The following is a 22046-nucleotide window of genomic DNA, read 5'->3' as shown; positions in this document are numbered from 1 at the left end:
ATGTAATTTGTTCCTCTTTTTCTAGTTACTGAAGATAAAAGCTAAGGTCATCAATTTGAGAATTTTCTTCTTTTTTAAATAAGCATTTATTGTCAAAAATGTCTCTATATTAGATCACTCCACATATATGAACCTTACAATACTATAATTCCATTTATCCTTGTCTGAACTTTGTGTTATTTTTGTCATTCATTTTATTTTACATACATTATAAACCTCACACTACATTATTACTTTAGTTTAAATGGCCATTTTAAAAAGAAATTTAAATAATAATTTGTCATTTCTGGTGCTCTTTATTCCTTTGGATGGATCCAGATCTCCATCAAGTATCATTTCCCTTCTGTCTGAAGGATTTCATTTGATATTTTTGTAGTGATGAATTTAGTTTTTGTGTGTGTGAAATGGTTTTATTTTGCCTTTGTTTTAATTCTTGGTTGACAGGTTTTATTTCTTTCAGTACATTAGAGATAATGCTCCAAAGGCTTCCAGCTTGCATTGTTTCTGTGAGAGAGAAACATAATCCTTTTCATCTTTGTTCTTCTGTAGGTGTATTTTTTTTTTCTCAAACTGCTTTTAACATTTTTTCTGTATGACTGGTTTTAAGCAATTTAATCATGATGAAACTTGGTGTACTTTTCTTCATGTTTCTTGGGGTTCATTGAACTTCTTCGATTTATTGGTTTATAATTGTCATTCGATTTGGAAAAGTTCTGGCCATTATTTCTTCAAATGATTTTTTTTTTTTTAATTTTTTTTTTTTTTTTTTTGGAGACAGAGTCTCGCTTTGTTGCCCAGGCTAGAGTGAGTGCCGTGGCGTCAGCCTAGCTCACAGCAACCTCAAACTCCTGGGCTCGAGTGATCCTTCTGTCTCAGCCTCCCGGGTAGCTGGGACTACAGGCATGCGCCACCATGCCCGGCTAATTTTTTTTTATATATATCAGTTGGCCAATTAATTTCTTTCTATTTATAGTAGAGACGGGGTCTCGCTCTTGCTCAGGCTGGTTTTGAACTCCTGACCTTGAGCAATCCGCCCGCCTCGGCCTCCCAAGAGCTAGGATTACAGGCGTGAGCCACAGCGCCCGGCCTCTTCAAATGATTTTTTTTGTACCCCCTCCCTTCTCTAGGGGACTTCACTTACATGTGTATATGGCTACTTGAAATTGTCCCATAGTTCAGTGATGGTCTGTTTTTTGTTTGTTTGTTTGTTTTCCTCTGTGTGTTATTTTGATAGTTTTTATTGTTATGTCTTCATATTTAATAATCTATCCTTCTACAATACCCAATATGTTGTTAATCTCACCCATGATATTTTTCATCTCAAACATTAGTTTTCATCTCTAGATATTAGATGTAGATCTGTTTTTATATCTTCCATTTCTCTACTTACCTCTTTGAGCACATGAAATACAGTTTGAAATAAAATATAACTGTTTTAATGTCCTTGTCTGCTAATTCTAACATCTGTGTGAGCTCTTCATTCATCTTGATTGATTAAGTTTCCTCTTCATTATTTTCTTCCTCCTTTGTATACCTAGTAATTTTTGGTTGGATGCTAAACATTGTGGATTTTAACTTGTTGGCTGCTAAATATTTTTGTGTTCTGGGATGTATTTCAGTCCTTGGAGATAGTTTGACTCTTTTGGGTCTTGCTGTTAAGACATGGTAGGCAGGACTACAGCAGCATTTAGTCTAGGTGTCATTTTGTCCCAATACTGAAACTTTTTGCTTCTGAGTCCTCTACCAAATGTCCATAAATCATGAAGTTTTCCAGTCTGACTGGTGGGAGTAGAAATTATTCCTGCTCTTGTCCACTATTTCATCCAATCCTTTAGAGTGGTTCTGTTTCTGAGCTTGGGTAGTTTTCTCGCATGCATGCACTGATGCATACTCAGCTGAATTCTTGAGTGGGACCCTGTGAAGATCTCTGAAGTTCTCTCTCTTTGCAGCTGTCTTCTTTCCTTTGAACTGTTGCTGCCTGGTCTCTCTTGGCTCCCAGGTCTGTCTCATCAAGTCACAAAGTTTGCTGAGCTCTGCCTGGGTCACCATTCTCTGTGCCATGGCCTAGATACTCTCTCACATCAGTAAGCAGGAGCAGAAAGCAGGGCTCAGCCCATTTGTTTCCTGCTACTCAGGGAGGAAACACTGTCCTTCATTGGCTGATGTCTGGTACCTTAAAAGCCTTCATTTTATGTATTTTGTCCAGTTATTTAGTTGCTTCTGGTGAGAAAGTAAATCCAGGGCCTATTACTCAATCTTGGCTGGGAGCAGAAATCTGCTAACATAATTTCTGAAGTTTATCAGCAAAGATGCCTAAGATTCTTTACACATACTAAATTTTTTTTTTTTTTACTCTTTGGTTGAAAACTTTTTTGGAATCTTTATAAGAGATAACCCAGAATTAATAAATGTTATCCAAGGCCAAGGCTTTTGAGGAAGGAAGCGAATTGTGAATGATGTCAGGTAAAGGACAGCCTGGTAGTTGCCAGGTCTCAGAGGCAGAGAGACCGTTATGAGGCTCTAGCCTGGATGGAAAACCTTCTGAGGTTGTACCACTGGGAGTGGAAAGGAAAGAACAGTCCTTAGGAAAGGAAAGAAGAAAGGAGGGAGGAAGGGAGACATCTGAAGACCAAAGAACGCCATCTACTGTCCCCCGAGTTGCCAAACCCAGGAATTTTGAAAGAAGAATAATTAGCAATTGTGATTGGTTGAACACAGGTATTAGGAGGGAGAAGTTGAAAAAGGATTTTGAGAAAGTTCAAAAAAATTATTAAAAGAAAAAGATATTCTATGTTAGTGATTCTCAAAGGTCCTTGACACCCTTTCAAAAAGTCCTCGAGGTCAAAACTGCTTTCATTATAATTCACAAATGGCATGTATCTTTTTCATACACATTCTCTCACATCCATACCACGGAGCTTTCCAGTAGCTATATGATGTATAATATCTCAAAGATTAAATGCACAAGCAGATATGAAATTCACCTGTCTTCTGTTGAGCTGAACATGAAAGAGATTTCCAAAACAATGTAAACAATGTAAAAACAATGCCACTCTTTTGGCTTTATTTGTTTAAAAAATTATTTTTATAAAAGAGGTGTTTTTATGTTAACAGGTAATGAGTATATTGGTATTTTTAAATGTTCAATTAAAATTTATTTTTTAATTTCTCAATTTTAATGTCCAATATGGTTAATGCCAGTAGAGCTAACCATGTACACAAAAGCTCTTTAAAGTTCTCAATAATTTTTAGGAATGTAAAGGAATCGTTAGGCCAAAAGTTTGATAACTTCTGTTCTACGTAAAGATGTTCAGTCCTGTGGAGACCCCTGTGTAGTTCACGGAAGTATCTTCCCAGGAGCAAAGATGAAGGGCAGACTGAGAAGTCAGAAGGGTCATGCTCAACATCAACTGCCTCACCGGTTTACCCAGATTTCAAAATGACATTTCACAGAGCAGGAGCCCCTATCAGCCTCACCCATAAGGAACTGTATCCCAAGCCACCATTGAGATTTTAACTGCTCTTTTAGGTAGCACAAATGTTACCCTGAATTCCCCAAAGAGAGCACAAAATCACTTGCCCTTTCCAACTTGCTTTGCCACAGCTTTCTTAACTGCTCATCTGACCCATGCTCCATAGTTGACACTTTATGTGGGAATGAAATGTCTAGGTATCAACACCTACTGGGTGTCTGACATCGAATTAGGTGCTTTAATAGGCCATCACATGGAATGCTCATAACTCCATGTACGGTATTACTACCTTTGTTTTATAAATAGCAACAGACATTCCAGAGAGATTAAAGAACCTGCCCAAGACCACTCAGTGAGTGGAAGAACTGGATTGGGAGTCAGCTTACTGGTCCAAAGGTGATGGTCTTTGCCCTTCACACTGTTGCTTTTTATTGGTCTGCATTGGCCACTGCCATTGTTCATAAAGTAAACAAACACACAAAACACACACACACACACCCTATTCTATGTAGGAGCTTGAGGCTTGCTTTCTAGAACTAGAGGAAATATCCTATGGTGGTTACCAGCATCAGCACTGGAGCCCGATCACCCCAGATATGCCCCCGCTCTACCACATACTACCTGTGTGGCACTGAGCAAGTCACTTAACTTCTCTCGTGTCTCAGTTGCCTTAATAACAAAACAGTGTTTTTAATAGTCTCCACCTTATTGGGTTGTTTTGAGGACTGAATAAGTTAAAAAGCACTGAAGCATTGTTTGGCGCACTGACAAAGGTAGAGATGATCATTACTTGCCATACGTGAGTTACGTTTGGGCAGTTGTATCTCAGGTTCCTTGAACCTATGAAATAGGTATTAATATAATATACTTACCCAGTTATGCCAGGAAGCTATTGAGAAAATTATACATGATTAGTGTACTTGAGAGTATTTTAGATTAATAATACTATGCAAATAAGCAAATATTACTGTAGTTTCATTAGTCATAAACTCATAGTGAGGTAATTTTGGAATAGGGAGTTTTCTGGTAAAGAGTGTATTTCTGACCATAAAAATATACACCAGTCACCACAGCTGATAAATTCCTCATTCTAAAAACACCAACCAAAACCACATTTAAAAATCATGGTATTTCTGCACAAACACTCAAGTCTAAAGTAACCAAGTGTAAAATGCATGAATAACTTGATCTCTGTGTGACAGAACAGAAAACTTAGTCAATATTGTGAAGAACTATCAAGAACTGGAATCTAAACAGTACTCAAAGATAACAAAGGACTTAAAGGAAACAAAAGGTCAGCTTGCAATGAGAAGTTTCGCAACACTCTTTGCGTAAACTCAGAAATTTAATTACTGTCATGCCAAAGTGGTTCTGTTTCTCTCTATTTTTCATTGTTAAAAAGTTTTAGCCAAACTTGAATCATTTCCTGTCTTGATAACTGCAATATGTCTTTCTTATTCCTCCTACTCTATTAAAGTCCTAATTACTATTGCCAAAGAAATTTTCTTCCCTCCCTTCCAAACCATTAAATGTTGCACACACAGGTGCACACCCCCCCATCTTATCTGAAGTCCCTATTGGTGCTTCCTAGCATGTGTCACTATCCAACTTACTATTTAATCAATATGTAATAATATTAGATATAAATTATACTTAATATTCAATAAATTATATATTACTTCTTGATATTGTTTATTAACTGTCACTTCCCACTAGAATGTAAGCTCCATGATGGTAGGGTGTTGGTCTGTTGTATTCACTTTTACATTATTATTGTCCTGAATAAAATCTTGCATGTGATAAATGTGTTTTATATATTTATTGAATGACTAAGTGGGTCATTTGCCTCTGCCCATTAAAAGTCTTTGTGCTTTTCAATATTTTCAATCTCTTCCATTTAATATTATTTCCTGTTCTTTCCTACCATTCTTCTCCACAGCCAGTTATAGTTCTCCCAGCTATCTTCGTTTCCTCCTGCCATGAACTGTCCATGAATATGCAGGGGCTAATTTTAGGACAACATACCTGTCCTCAATCCTTCTGAAGGTAAGTGGGGAACTGACTCAGCCAATGAGATTTCAAAGTCCTGGAGACCTGGAGCAAGGACTGCCATACCCACAGGCCCTAGCTCCTGCTAGGCTGACAAGTGGGCCTCTGCATTTAAAGAGCTGGAAAAAGAACTGGCATGACTGATGTTTATTCACTGAAATACATATTCTTCAAACCCAGGCTGGAGAGCCACTTGTCCCAGATACAGCAAAGGGACCTGGTGAATCTGATAGAAGGATGGCTTGGATCAGTGGGCCTCATATCTGGCTGTGCAGCAGGGTCTCCAGGAAATCCTAAAGCCATACCTGAGCAGAATCTCTACAGAGAGTGCCCAGGAATCTGTATGTTTAAAGAGCCACCCACTGCTCCTCACACCAATACTTAGTAACCACCACACCTAGAAAATCCATAAGGGACTTTCTAATTCTGTGACTATGAGATAGTAGCTCTCCATGGTGTAAAATATGCCTTAAGGGAGCTTTAGATATAGGTGGGGGTATTTGGGGTTATCTATATATATTTGAGGAGATTCTTTATTTAGCAGACAGAAGTCAGAGCTACTAGACATTCTGCAATACCCAGGACAGTGCAGCAAAACAAATTGTGCCCTATTTTAAAAAACTCTCAAACATCCCACCAGACCTGAATGTAGGTCAAATATGAGTCTGGGACCTAACTCTGTCACATAAACAGAAAGTATTTTTTATACAGTTTTAATATATGTAGAAGTTTCCAGAAGTGCAGCTACCATGTAAATTGAGGGGAAGTTGCACTTGATATTTTTCTGGAAGTTTTATATCACTGATGGCAGAGACACACATGACATTTGTCTCTCCAGCAAGGGACAGACTGTGTTGTGCTCTGCGTTTGTAAGTGTCACATTACAGACTTCACTGTTTGTAGCTGCAGGCATCCAAGTTTCTTTGTGTCTTCTAGTTTAGTCATGTCTACACATGTATATATGAAATGAATATGGAATAACTTCTATTTCTTCTTTACATTATGGTTAGGGTAATATATTTAAATTTTTGATTTCATGTGTAGGTAGGTAATGGTATCAATGAGTTCCTTTTTAGTATAGTAAAGGGGATATTATAAAATATTTACTAAGAAAAAAGAGCACTAAAAGTCTGTTGAAACTAGGAGCCACTGATCTAAACCTTCTAATCGTCCCTCAAAGCAAAGCTGCTGGTTGGAGTTGGAGACACTATTTTCTTTGACTTGTCCTGATTGTCTACTTGTTCACCCTTTCTCTCAATCCTCACCCATGGTTTGCGATCTATTCAGCAATAAGTCTCCTGGGGAGAACCATTTCAAATGTCATGTTTTACTGTGTCCCAGACAACTAGAGACAGATCTTTTGTCATGGATGGGCCCTTGAGAGACTGTGTATTACAGACCCTCTTAGCTTTCCCCAGCTTTGCTTTTGTTTTGTTTTTATTTTTTATTTTATTTATTCATTTATTTTTTGAGACAAAGTCTCACTCTGTTGTCCAGGTTAGAGTGCTGTGGCGTCAGCCTAGCTCACAGCAACCTCAAACTCCTGGGCTCAAGCAATCCTTCTGCCTCAGCCTCCCAAGTAGCTGGGACTACAGGCATGCGCCACCATGCCCGGCTAATTTTTTCTATATATTTTTAGTTGGCCAGCTAATTTCTTTCTATTTTTAGTAGAGACGGGGTCTCGCTCTTGCACAGGCTGGTCTCAAACTCCTGAGCTCAAAAAATCCGTCCTCCTTCGCCTCCCAGAGTGCTGGGAAAACAGGCGTGAGCCACCTCGCCCGGCCTCCCCAGCTTTGCTTTTGAAGCACAGATAATTAGAGCCTTTGTACTAGACCTTGCCTTTATTAATGTGAGCCCTGCTTTGAAATATTACACCCAAGACCACAAAAAGGGTCTTGACCCAACCGCGTCAGCTGACAACCGCGACACTAAGTAACACAACAAGGCTGGAAGGGCTTAACATTTTGTGCTTCTTTCTCCTTTTAAACACCTTCCCGTTGTCTTGTCTCACCTACGTGCCACAGTGCAAATTGCAACTGCTAAGTGTGGCTTCCTTCTGAACACACTTTTGGCCCTCAACCCATGCCAGAAACTCCTCCTTCACTTCCTTGGAGAAGCTCCTGGTCCAGGAGACAATAATAAGGTTATCAAGAGCTGTGACCCAGGAGAAAATGAGACACTGTGCCAGATGAAAGCTAACAATTATTCTTAAGGCAGAGATAATGAAGGGGATTGCAAACGTAAATCCTCTACTGTGGTGTTCCTACCAAGATGTTCTGCAGAGAGAAGACAGCACATGCCAAACAATCAATGAGTTCTGGGTAGTTGTGTAGTAGCCAAGGCAGAGAGCCTCCAAGCGGGCCCCCTAGCCTTGAGCCTGGAGAGCCATGACAGTGGCCACCTGCCATCTCCTACACCATTCTTGTCTAAGCTTTCCTTGCCTGGAGAATAGTGAGGGTAGCATCTGAATACTTAGAGGATCTCACTCCATAGACCTTTTTTTCTTTCCCTCTTCCCCTTTGCATCCCTTTCTCCTCTTTTCCTCTCCCTCTTATCTGCCCTCTCCTTTGCAATCTCTTCCAAATCTTATACCTTGCTCTCTATCAGCCAAGAAAGACCCATAGGAGCCATTGAAGCCATATTTCTATATTTTCTTAGAATTGCATTAGTGTACATTATTTTAAATTGTAATGTTTTCTTGTTGTATATTTGTAAAGTATTATATTGATATAATTCAGAACTGTTTCCCCTAGCCCTCTCATTTACCACTAATATTTATGGTAAATTTTGATTTGATTTACTCAAATTTGTTTTAAGAATGGAACTCTGGAAAAGCCTCATTCCAGAAAAGTTAAATGTATTTGTAAGAAAGCTCAGCTTGCTTCTCAAAGTGAGCTTCGTAATACTTTTCCATTAAGATACACACACAGTGTCACGTATAATAAGGATAGCATCTGTAGTAAAATGTCTTTGGTTGATAAAACTTCAGCATTGTGTTACATCATCCTTTGAACCAACACATGCTGGGCTGGAATGTAATGTCTCCTTAAGGAAGGAGAGTGAATATACTGCATGTAATCTCTCACCATGTACATAGATGTCTTTGAGTTGATGATGTCAACTCAGCACACCTCTCTTTCTTAGGAAAATAAACTGATTTCCCTGACCCCCACCTCCAGGCGACAGGTGTGAGCCTACAGGACACCTATTACCAAGATTGATGGGGCCAAAAGTATTTTGCTATATCCCAAGCTAGGGAATTCACATTCTCTCTTCCAAGAATTTTGCATTGAAACTGAAATACACAGAGCTAACTTCTATGTGTTGTAGATGGAGTAGAAACAAAGAAAGTAGTGTTTAGCTTTGAACTCCATTTGGGAGATGCAGAGTGGCTATGTTTCCCCCTACATACATCAGAGAAGCAAGGAAAGCCAGGAGCAGAGATAAGAAATGAAGAGCAACTCCTCTGGACTCTGATAGACGACCTTCAAGGCTGGTCCCCGCCCTTTTGGAAGCCTGTCTGCGCCCCTGCTCAGGGTTCCGGGAGGTACTCCTGAATACTGACTATGACTTTTTGCTTGAACAAAGACAGCCCACACCTGATCCTGGCACCTGCCATGGCCAGCTCCTATGTCTTGTAATCACCAACTCCTAACTGAGGGCCCAGGTTCTGATTAATCAACACTTTTAAAAATTCAGTTGTTATTGCAAGGTTTGGCACTTCTCTATTTACTATCCACTCGTTCATTATTGTGTGTGTCTGTATTGCAGTGTGTGTGTGAGAGAGAGAAAGACAGACAGAAAGACAGAACTGACACAGAAAATTCTGACTTCAATATATGAAGTCTTAAAAGAAAGGCATTGTTTGAAGTCAAACTTTTCCTAGACGGGACATCTGGTTAGTCCCAAAGTGTCCTGAAAAATGGCCCTTGACTTATGGGTTGATTCATTCCTAGGGCCTGGGTCTCAGACAGACAGACTGAGAAATTCAGACTGTTCTGTGTCTTGTACTCACGATGTTCTCATGAGACAGATGCATGGAATGGAATTCTGACTTGTTAGCCGAAAATAAACTTATAACTGCCAAAAGGCCACGCTATTCTTATTCACTGACCAGCATGTTTTCTTCTTCACAGAAGGCCAGGCCTCTGTGAGGTGGACACACTTTTTCCTTTAGCTGCATTTCAAGGTAGAGTGTGGAAGCTGGTCTATTGCATTATGGTGGTCCAACCTCATTTGCATTGATTCAAAGTGATCTGATGCCCTTGGGATTCATATTTTTGAATATAAGAAACAAGCGTATATTCTTTAAAGGTTACTCTTTAATAGTTTCTGGCTGCCTGGCAGCTTCATACTTTTAAAGAAAAGGCATCACCTCGAAGAGAGGAAGATGAAGGCTAGAACAAAGAAGGCATTGCTTGGCTTTGAACTCCAGGAGAGAGTTTAAGTCCATAGCAAGACAATAGCTTATGCAAAAATTTCATTAGTTGTAATATATGCACTAGGAAAGAAAAAAAAAATGCTGCCAAGTAATGAGAACCTATCATCTATGACAAGATGCATCCTAATTTCAGAGATTTTAAAACATGGTGAAAAAATGTGCCAGGCTTTGTTGAGAGGGACAAGGGATACTTTGTGAACTCCCCAAACTGGGCTTTACATCCCAAGAGTCATGAAGGAAGACTGGACCCAGTCTTGGACCTAGAGTAAGCAGGGCTGGAAAAGGACTGTGGAGACCTTCCTACCACACAGCCAGGAGGCCCTTCCTGTGGCGAGAGGGATGAGCCCATGGGCAGAAGGAAAGAGAAAGCAAGAGCTCAGCTCTACAGCCAAGCCTGGAGGGAGGAGTAGAAGCTGAGTTGTGGGGCTGGTGGCCTCGTCCCTCAGGAGTAGCCTGGGAGAGGTGATGCCCTCGAGAAAGCAGCACTATTAGCCAGGCATCATGGCATGCATCTGTAGTCCCAGCTACCCAGGAGGCTGAGGCAGGAGGATCGCTTGTGCCCAGGAGTTTGAGGTTGCTGTGAGCTAGGCTGAAGCCACTGCACTCTAGCCTGGGCAACAGAGTGAGACTTTGTCTCAAAAATAAAGAAAGAGAGGGAGGGAGGGAGGGAGGGAGGGAGGGAGGGAGGGAGGAAGGAAGGAAGGAAGGAAGGAAGGAAGGAAGGAAGGAAGGAAGGAAGGAAGGAAGGAAGGAAGGAAGGAAGGAAGGAAGGAAGGAAAGAGCGCTTAGTGAAACCAAGCTCCTGCAGGAGACTGAGCTGCCTCCAGCAGAGCAGTAGAAACTGCCAAGAATTCCTCGGCCTCAAAGGGGGGCATAAGAAGTTGCTGAAAAGACCAGTGGAGCAGAAGAGGCCTGGAGAGGAACCAAGAGGCCGGAGTCTTGGGGCCTCACCTCTACAGGCAATGGCAAAGCCCACGGCGATCAGCACTGGGTGGCTTGATGCCCCAAACCCCAGGTGAGACCTCAGCAGACACACACTGGCCATCGTGCAGCAGAGACCCAGAGACGGGCATGGCCAGTGACCAAGCAGGATGAGACATCCCACTGGGGCCAGCTCCACGATGCCAGGCTGAGAGATGATCCTGCAGAAGTCTCGATCAAAGCTGGGGCCTGAGAGAAGCAAGAGGAAGAAACCCTGAAAAACTACTTGCCAAGACTTACTGAGTTTGAAAGTAAACTGTTAGAGAGATAATAATACCTACAATTTGGCTAAAAACCTTGACTTGGACCAAGGTTTTTATTTATTTTTACATTTAATCATTAAGCAAGTTTTACTGAGCACCTGCTACACACCAGGCAGTGCTCTAGGTACTTGGGGTGTGTCTAGGAACATTAGACAAAATCGCCGCCAACGTGGAGCTTAACATTTCTGCAGGGCATGGACGGACGGTAAAAGGCAAACATGATAAAGAAGGGAGTTATTTAGTATGTGAAAAGGTAAACGTGGAAGAAAATAAGTTTCTGCTTCTTGAAACCTACACCTAAGAGCAAAATCGTGTTTAGTTACACAGTATATTTTCCCCATCCGAGCCCCTACCCTTTATGCCAGCACCGCCTCCCTCCCTGCGGAGCGGAAGGTGGGAGAAATGAACATAAATAGGTCTTACGACGACGCCCAAGGAATTGACAAGCACCTGCGAGTTTAAACAATGCACTCCACAGAGGGCAGGAATCATGTCCTTTCCTGCATGTGACAAATGTCTACCAGGTACCCAGCAAGACATATGCCAAGCACTGGGTGCTCGCGTACAATACACCACAACACACACGATACAAAACGCACAACACACATGCAACACTCATACACAACACACAATGTACACTTGCTCCTCACATGCAAAAACCACACACGCCACACACAAATTCACATCACACACACGCTAACACCCCACACTCACACAATATATGCATTCACACAACACACACCCCAAAGTCTTCATGCTGAAGTGTTTTCATTTTTGTTTTTCTTTTTTCTTTTCTTGTGCTGAGCACTATACTAATCGGAATGAAGTATTATATTTTCATTTCAAAGACCACTGAGAGATCTAGATCGATTGAGCCAAATAAGCACTGGAGGTTAATCGTGCTGGGGTGGGGCCTCAGGGGGAGGTTTTCAGGCTGAGCCATTTCAGAACAGAACATTTTGTCCACCTGAGTTCCCAGAGTGGCCGTCACAGAGTTTTCTGCCAGGGGATGAATGACCATGAGAATGATTTACAGAGGGTACAATGGTGTTTACCAGGGGAGGCGGGAGGGAAGGGAGATGTTGATCAAAGAGTGCAAATCTTCTGTCATGAGATGAATAAGTTCTAAGAATCTTCTGTACAGTGTGGTGACTATACCGAATACCACTGCATTGTATTCTTGAAATTTGCTGCGAGAGTTAATATTAAGAGATCTCACCACACACACACACAAAAGGTGACTATGTGAAGTGATGAATGTGTTAATTAGCTTGATTGTGCTAATCATTTCACAATGTATACATATATTAAATCATGTTCTATGCCTTAAATATATACAATTTTTATTTGTCAATTATTTCTTAGTAAAGCTGAAAATAATATAAGAAAAGAAAAATCTACCTATACAGCCAAGAGCTAACAGGCTGGACTTGTTATATAATTTCTCATTAAGACTCTTCCAACCATATCCCTGCTAGGCTGAGAAGGCATCAGGCACCAGACACACCTTTCCAAACATGTGGTGCTTAAATGAATGCTGCAATTGCATTCTGAAATTGTGGCATTAGAGGTCAGTTCCAGAAGTTAATCTCACGCAACTAAGTTTAAAACAATAACCTACTGGCCGCGCATTTATTTTCTAATTTTCAGCAGACCAAAGAAGTGCGGTTCAGATTCCATAGTAAATATCCTGACTTCCAACGAAATACAAAGTGTCTTGAGAGGGAAAACCCTCCACAGACAAAGAAATATTTTTGCAGTACAGTAAGGAGCTTATGGTTTAACAAAGTATGCCTGAATTCTTCAAAGAAAGGCACCGCTTAACTTCAACATGAACTTACAGTTTTTACCATTATCCTCCCCTAAATGTTTTCTTTGCATCTTGCAGAGTTGTATAATTATTTTGAGCAATCTAAAAATATATGTGAAATAGATTTAAAAAGCAACTATTTTTCCTTTTCTAAACTCACTCCACAAACCTCTGTGACCAGATGTGGGGGCTGTTTTTTCCCCAAGAAAAAATTTTGTAACAGAAGCTGGGTGTCTACAATTCAGTTCAATCCTGGTGCTAACTCCAGTTGGTTCAGGTTAAGGACAAGACTGCTCCCCATTGCAGACACCACCTGCAAGTGTCAGGTTGTCACCTATACATCCGGCTGGCTGGCTATGAATCAGGGCTCCTACAACACCCTGAGGTTTTGGTAATTTGCTAGGATGGCTCACAGAACTCAGGGAAATACTTATGTTCACTGGCTTGTCATATAATAAAGACCATGATAAAGGATACAGATGATCAGCCAGATGGAGCGATAGGCAAGGTACACGGGAAGGGATGTGGAGCTTCTGTGCCCTCTCCGGATGGGCTACCCTGCACGTGCTCAGCAACCCAGAAGCTCTCCGAACCCTGTAGTCCAGGGAGGGATCTTTATGGAGGCTTTATTACTTACATATGACCAATGATTAACTTAGTCTCTAGTCCCTCCTTTCTCCATGGAGGATAGGGAATGGGGCTGAAAGCCCCAAGTTTCTAACCATGGCTTGTCTCTCTGGTGACCAACTCCTGGGACTCAGGAGCCCATCAAGGGTCCTCTCATCAGAACAAAAGATGCTTTTGTCACCTGGGAAATTCCAAGAGATTAGCTCTGTGCCAGAAACCAGGGGCAGAGACCAAATATATATTTTTATTATGTTTTATATATATAGTAACATATATATGTTATACATATATATAAAAGAAATACACACACACACACACATCTTTTCTGTATACTTTACAAACACATTCTTTACCATGCCAGAGGACTGATTTGGATGGAAAACCCGTAGGAGGTCACAGCTTTGGTACTCTTCCAAGGTCTTAACGCTTGAAACTCAAGTGCCCAGAAAATGGGACAGTGTCAATATGTTCTGGTCATCACTGTTCCCACACATGCAAACACCGTTTCTGAGAAATCCTTAGCACACCTCCCCGAGGGGGCTGTACAGACTTGGACCACATGTAAGCGAGCAACAGGCTGCCTAAATTTTTCTCTTTGGAATAAGGTGAGATTCACTTCAATAAGTCAATAAGCAGAGAACATGCCAGAAGACAGGATGGAGATCCAAAGACAGCTCTTTGAGTACAGAAATAACTGAAGGGGAATGTTGGCAGCTGCATAAGGATTGGAGAAGTTGGAAGTAACTAAACAGTAATATTTGCATCCATTTTATTTTGTAATGTCACAAGACAGCTAAGCAACACACACCCGTGTCTGTAGATGCCACAAACGTCACTAAATCACTGACAGGAGAGGCCTGAGGTGACCTCCAGGCCCACTCTGTCCAGTGGACCTTTTCAGTCTCACTTGCCTCGTCTATTCCTGGGGACGACAGTGCTCACCTTGCAGGATGGTAAGTACAGATGGCAGTAATTGGCACTTAGTGCTTTGTGTGGTCATTCAGTCACCCCAGAAATAGATGGAGGAAGTGCTAGAATTTCAGGTGTGCCATAAATTGAGTACGGATGTCTTCCTAATCCCAGACTGGACATGTGGGTTGATGAGAAAAGGTGTAGGTATAAGACAATATTGCCCAATATTTAAAACCAAGATGTTAAAACTAAGATCTTTCACTATTTTATTTTCTTAGTCATGTGTCTAAGATTCACATGCTGAATTAAGCATTACCTTTTAAAAGTGATTGTTTTTTTCTTCCCCCTTTGTTTTGATTCTTTCAAACTCCGTCAAACACATGTCACAATGAAATTATGAATTAACGTGAGAACAGTAAGAAGCGGAACTGAGAAACTAGAGACATGCAAATTTTATCTAGGGAAATGTTTGCTTGGTTGTAAAGAAAACTCTAGGACTGAGAATAGAAAGTCTGCTAACATGATTTCACCATTTCCCCCAATGGAAGGAGCAGCGAACTCAAGAGGGAGTTTTTTAGGACAATGGACGACTTTCTTGTTACTATTGTTACTGGTGTTTATATCCTCTAACATTTCTAACACAGTGCAAAGCACTCAGTAAATACTTTTTTGATAATTTAAATCACACTTATACAAAGTGATTTCAACTACAGGGAAGTTGATCTCTCTCTACTCTAAGTTTGAGCTGAATCACAGCAGTATTTACCAACTTTCTCATAAAATTCTCAGAATACATTGAACAGCAATTAGATGCAATGAAGGTAATCCAGACATGTCATTTGCAGAAAAGTCAGTCCTTTATGCGAAATCTGCCTGACCCTTAAATTTTGTCTTTATATTTGAAAAGGAAAAAGAAAAGTAGTTACCATATTTACATAAGAGCCAATGCGGCGCAGAAGTGTTAATACTGTACTAATGCTCCAACCTCTTAACAAGCAGGTATTTTTCTTTCTGTCTTCTGGATTTCACAGTTATTAGTTGCAACACAAACATTATGTTGGGAGCAGGGGAAGACAAGTTCTTAAACTTCTTTCTCTTTCTTTGAAGAGAGAGACAAAGAAAGTGTTAGAAGTTAGAGAAAAGGAGAGAGATGACCATGGCTACAATGCAACAGGAAAGTCTGCACCAGGGGTCCTCAAACTTTTAAAACAGGGGCCAGTTCACTGTCCCTCAGACCATTGGAGGGCCATTGGAGAGTGCGGTGCACATTCCACACATGCGCACTGTGGGCCCAGGACAAGTTGGCTGCTAAGCAGGACAGGCAGCGGTGGCAAAAACACCCGGCAGGCCGGATAAATGTCCTCGGCGGGCTGCATGTGGCCCGCGGGCTGTCGTTTGAGGACCCCTGGTCTGCACTATCCTCACATAACTCACCTCCCTTTTCAATGAAAAGCTGACAAGGCTGCAACTGTGCCACCAACGTGGGCTTCTTTTCCACCTTGTTAAAACAGACAGTGGGTCACAAACACAATTTTCTTCTAGCCAATCCAGATTAGCCGGATAAGTAGTGCTGAGCAAGCCCCTACTTGCCCTTTGCTTCAACCTTGGGTGTCAAACCTGCTATGCAGGGCTCCCTACCCCTCCTGAACAAAGCCCAGACCACTCAATCTAATGTTCCAGATGCCCCGCCATCTCTCTTGACCCCACCTGTTTGGAACATGTTTCTTTCCTTACCCTTGACGTACCTATGCTTATTTCATACCAGTGTCTGTGCGCATTCTCCTAATCCCTACCTCTCACCTTGCTTGTGCAGGTTCTGGGTAGAGTACCCAGAATGCCATCTTTCTCCCCCTACTTCTCCCACTTCAAGACCCAGCCTAAATACTGCATCATTCCTTTCCAAGGGTGCTCTGGGATTTTCCCACCTCTCCAACCAGCAGAAATCAGCAATTCTCTCCCCTCCTCTGAACCTTGTGGTTCTCCATCTCCCCTTCTGGTGGCACTTGGCCACCCCTACTTTGTACTGCTTGAGTTCTTCTCTTCCCTGCTGCCCAGTTAAGGTGCTCAAAGGTAGGCTGTATCTCTGATTGACTACAGCTTGAACAGAGCAGATATTTAAATATTTGCCAAATGAGCAGAAGTGGCCACGTTGACACTGTTTATGTCCACAGTGCCTTAAAAAGTCGAAAGCACATTATTAAGTAAAGAGCTTTCAATAAATTCCAGTGACAAAGCTTTCTGGGAAAATAGGCCCAAATTCCCCCAGGAGGCAGGATTTGGCAGTGACTGTGGACAGCTTTGGTCTAGCCAGCTTCTTGCATACTTGGGTAATTTGCTGACCTGATGGCTGTCTACTTCTCTGGTCAATGGTTCTCAACCCACATTATACTAAGTACATGGATAATCACCTGGGGAGTTTTAAAAACCCAGGCTGCATTCAGACTTATCACATCAGAACCTCTTAGGGTAGGGTCCAGGAATCAGTATTTTCGAAGCTCCCCAGGTGATTCCAATAGGCAGCCAGGCTTGAAAACCACTGGCCTATGTCCCAGAGAATATCATCCCAAAGAGTGATGATATTCAGCTGAAGTTTGTCCTCTTTGCATGTAACTGAGTTTGTTCATTAAGGTAGCAACACCTATTTTCAACACTGATCCAGCAGACTGGGGTGAGGCTAAAAAAAGAGAGCTCAACTCCAGGGACTTATTCCCACACAGCAGGTTTCCCTAGAACAATAATTTACCATCTGGACATCAGTTCCAGACTAAAGGAAGTATCTGCCTCTACCTCCAGCATTTTTCACTTTTCTATGAACCTGGTTTCTATACATTATGGCATATTACCTTACTGACTTTTTAAAACATTTCAGTTGAGGGGGAAAAAAGCTTATAATTCTGATCTTGTGGTTAAATAAATCTCAGAGTTTGAGGTTGATGATAAACATCCAAGCACGGTGAGTGATACTAGGTGTATTTTCCCACATTATTACAATAGTAGCAAAGTGACCTCCCCTTCTCCCTGTGAGTCAGCTCAGGAACTCACTGTGCTAATCTAGAGAAATGCCTAAACCATGAGGGAAATTTATTCAAAGAGGTCATCATAGCAAGTTCACATGAGATTTTTCAGATCAACTAAGTTTCAGTACACATTCTGTCACCACTGACTATAATCATATATTTTCCCTCCAGGAAAGATATCCTGTGAATCTTTGCATACGGTTTTTAGAATATTTTTTTTTTAGTTGCCAGAGACACATTTTTAATGTTAGTTAGCCTGACCCAACATAAAATACACCTGTTGTCCTGGGATCAATGCCTGCTTTTCTACCATATTCTCATGAACGAGATAATAGGATTGATTTATAACACTTAACAGACAGATGATATACTATTTGTGAAACCAGGTTGCCCCACAAATGTGCTTCAAGCAGAATCTGTTTAGCTATTCCAGAGAAACATCTACTGAGTTCCTATTATATTTGAATTTGTACTTTATTGTTACATGTATTTCATTTGTATTCATTTTGGCTTAAAAATCATCTACAGACCATTTCAGAGGCTAAAAAATAACACTTTCCTATAATACCTTTTTAAAAACTAGCTTACAGGTACCACGTGTCAGTGCAGATAACACCTCTTAGAGGTGCAGGAGGAGGGGCTGAATCACATGCTTGATGTGAACAGACTAGGAAAAACTTCAGCTCCCAGACATACACGATGAAGTCAATGATATCTTACAAAGAACTATGTATAAACTAGTGTTTCCTTTCTTCAGATCCCCTTGTTATTTCAGCATAATGACACTTAAAGAGGTTTGGGAGTCCCACAGATCCATGTTCAAATCCTTACTCTTATTTATTTGCTACGACCTGAAGAAGCTCCCCTAACAGCCTCAGTTTTCTTAGAAACAAATAGACGGCAGTAAAACCTGTGTAAGGAACACAGACAATGTCTGAAAAGCTCCCAGACTTTGCAGGGAGGGGATGGATGACTGCTGATCCTGGCTGGTCCTGGAATGGCCAGGCGAGGTGGGTACCTGTGCATGGAGGCTAAGAGCTGTTGCTACAACCCCCAAGACTGGACAGCCACTCATCAGCCTAAAGCACAGCAGGAAAGAACAAGAGGCCAGCAGATAAAATCACAGGCAATAAAAAGTCTAAGAATAGTTGCTCCAGGATTTCCAGTAAAGTTCTATCCTCTCACTAACTCCGGGAATAGAATTAGGGAAGCCACATCAATCTCTAGGGGGCACGATCACGGCTTTGGAATGTGTGGGTTCTGTGGCCCATGTTGGAAGATGTCATTGGCGTAAACAACTGAGCGGCTCCAGTCACCAAGAGCAACACCACTTACCTTAAACAAGAAGAGACTCCTCCATAAGAGGGTCAGCATCTTTAGAAAAAAGACAGGGGGCAACTTTTAAGCAAGTTCTCTTCCAGTAATTTCCCCTCAAATGATAAAAGAAGTCACACTTTCACAAATGACACAAACATGGCGTCACCTAGTTCTATAGTAATGTCTCATTCCTTCGGTCATTGATTCAGCAAATAGTCAGACATAAAAATTGCTTAAATCCTTACTGAAATTTTGGTCTTTAAAGCTAGTCATACCACTGTCATGGACTGATTGAACATAGTGTCCTATCTTGGGCTTCTAGAATAAATTGCCATAGACCGGGTGGCTTAAATGACAAACATTTATTTCTCACAGTTCTGGAGGCTGGAAGTCCAACACCAAGGTGCAGCAGAGCTGGTGTCTGGTGAGGGCCCACTTCCTGGGTTGCAGACGGCTGACTTCTTGTATCTTCACACGGCAGAAAAAGAGCTGGCTAGTTCTCTGGCCTCTCCAAAGGGTGCTACTCCCATTCATGAGAGCATCACTCTCCCTTCACACTTTAATCATCTCCCAAAAGCCCCGCCCCCTAATACCATCACATAGGGATTAGGTTTCAACAAAAGAATTTGCGGAGGACACAAACATTCAGTCTGTTGTACCAGATCTAGGAAAACCAAAAGCCTAACAATCTATGAGTCTAAAATATTTATTTCAATTATCATTAGCACAGACACATTTCAAGTTTTATAAATATGTTTCTAGACTTTTCTATTGGAAATATACCTTTGGCTGCCTCTTTCACTCGACACTATCACATGACAACATCCATTCCAGGTGACATCTGATTGGGGCAATTCCGACTGGGTTGAGCACCTGGAATTCGCCTGTGGAATCCCTCCTTTTCAGAAGCAAACCCTACTTCTTTGCCCTGGACCAGGAGGCAAAGCCCACTGAAGTGTCAGCTGAGCTTGCAGTCTTCCCACTTCCTGCCCAGACGTTCTTGTGTCCACGGAGACCTGATTCGTGAGTGCCTCCCTCAGGACCGGCAGTTCCTGAGATCTTCTTCCCCACCCACCCCAGCGCACGCACACACAAACACACACACACACACACACACATACACACACACACACACAAACCTCCACTCTGCCCTGGTCACAAATAACCGTTTATCACAATTTTGCCTTAAAGATAGGCCTAAGTGTTTGATCAACAGTATTTTGTCTCAGTCCTCTGTTTCTCCACAAGGTGGAAGTACCTCTGGACTCAGAGCCACCAGGAACCCCCGGCTGTGGCCCAGTGTACACCCCTTCCCCAGGACCCTGCCAACACTCAGCCTCCTATGCAAAGCCACCCCGCAGTCATGGAACCAGAGGAGCCGGCATGAAAGACGATATGCAGTAGAGAGAGATCCTCTTCTCAGCATCTTCCCCAGATGATATAGGCTTTAGGAATTTTGCTGTATTTTGAAGCACAGAGAGCCGTGGCTCAGAGTTGGTGGGGAGGGGGCACGGTTCCAGTTGTACTCTTTGCCCACCCAGTGGTCCTGAGGAAAGCTCTGCATTCTTCACCTCTGAAGTTGGAAAGACAACCCTACCCACACCCGGAGCAAAGGACATAAGGGAAGCTCCACTTGCAGCTTTCTCCTGAGCTTCCAACCCTGAAGGACCCCCCAGCACCCAGCAGGCCGATTTAGTAGCACAAGAGGGAATGAACGAGAAAGCCCTCTGTAAACTGAGTTTTATTTCTGGAAGAGGGTAGAATGTATTTTTGTAAAATCTCCCCATGGCCATATTTAAGCAGAGCTTCTGTCGCTTGTCTCACACTGAGGACAGAACTAGGCAAGAGATACAGTGACCTGGGTGCCAGCCCTATATGCAATATCACCCCTGTCATGACCTCTTGTGGCAAACAGAACAAAGTCTAACGGGTGCTTGTGCAAGGACCCAGGCCCCCCTGATGTCATCCAGGTGAGCATTCTGCAAGGTAAGGGTCTACAGACCTTGGCCTCATCTTCTCGGCCCATGACCAAAAATCTACCTGAAACTCAACAAAATCCAACCTCCTCACCCCAGCCCCAAATGCCCACTGCTCTGTGGCCTCAGCCTCTGTCTCCAGCTCACCTGGAGCCCCTCCCCTCCAAGCCCCTTCTCCAGCCACACATAGGCCCTCTCTCTCTGCTCCTCACGCAGGGCTTTTCTGCCTGCGCCCTCTGCCCTCTGCCTGTCCTGCTCCTCCCCGTGCCTCGGATCTCATCCCTTCACCTCGGGGAGTGGACCTTGGCTCCTTAGTCACCATCTGTCTCTTTCATAGTGCGAATCACAGTGTGTGCTGATTCGTGCGGCCACCTGGCTATTTCGTGTGACCCTTGCATTCCATGGCAGGACACACAGCAAAGCCTCATTAAACAGTCGTTAAATGAATAAAGGTTATGATCACAAACACGTTCAAGCCACCTGCATAGGTGCCCAACCTCAGTCATGATATGAGATGGGAACATTTAGAAAACACACTGAGTTTACTACTTTACCATTTAAGACTACTAAGATTTCATAAAAACCAGCTTGCTAGCTGACAGACAGGTGGGGAAACATTTTCTCAAACGTTCCTGGTGGGGCTGTTAACTGACATAAGCTGGTGGGCCAGAGGGAGCAATTCTGAAATATATAACAAAAATGCAAAAGTACCTAGCCTCTGACCTGGCAATTCCACTTCCAGGAATTTAGCCAACAACTAGCAAACATTTCTGCAAAATGACACAGGCAGCCCGTTATTCATTGCAACATTGGTTGAAAGAGCAAAAGATTGCAGACGAAAGTCCACCAAGAGGTTGAAAATCCAGCTCCTTACATACAGATGTGGAACAAGGCACAAAACAGTGTGCACCATGAGTGTGAAAGAAAATGCTAGAAACTATGAACAAGCGTTACCTATTGGTGAGGAACAGGGAAAGAGGAATCTGAGGGAAGGGAAGAGAGGGAGACCTCACTGAAGAACCTTTCAAGTTGTTATCGATTCAAAAGCAAATAAATGATGTGTCATCCACTCAAAAAATTTTAAAACTCCAAACTCTTATGGAAAACTTTTAAAAGTAAAATTCCATTTTAAATTATATTCTTATCCTCATTTTATAACAGGAACAACCGAGCAAAGAGA

The 22046-nt window shown here is 42.1% G+C and overlaps 1 protein-coding gene across 5 annotated transcripts in view; it reads right to left on the bottom strand.

Moving 5' to 3' along the window:
* Positions 1–22046, bottom strand: part of IL1R1 (interleukin 1 receptor type 1) — an 87448-nt gene that overhangs the window by 60595 nt on the left and 4807 nt on the right. The window contains exon 1 of one of the 5 annotated variants that reach the window (XM_076001060.1): positions 16527–19941. The exons of the other annotated variants lie outside the window; for them this stretch is intronic. The gene's annotated coding sequence lies outside the window, so the exon portion shown is untranslated. Of the gene's footprint in view, positions 1–16526; positions 19942–22046 lie in introns of those variants that run through there. 5 annotated transcript variants of the gene reach the window in all.

Source organism: Microcebus murinus, chromosome 3, assembly GCF_040939455.1.
Source record: "Microcebus murinus isolate Inina chromosome 3, M.murinus_Inina_mat1.0, whole genome shotgun sequence".
In the NCBI taxonomy this organism is placed as follows: Eukaryota; Metazoa; Chordata; class Mammalia; order Primates; family Cheirogaleidae; genus Microcebus; species Microcebus murinus.
The sequence above is the reverse complement of the archived record's forward strand: the minus strand, read 5'-3'. Positions and strand labels throughout refer to the sequence as shown.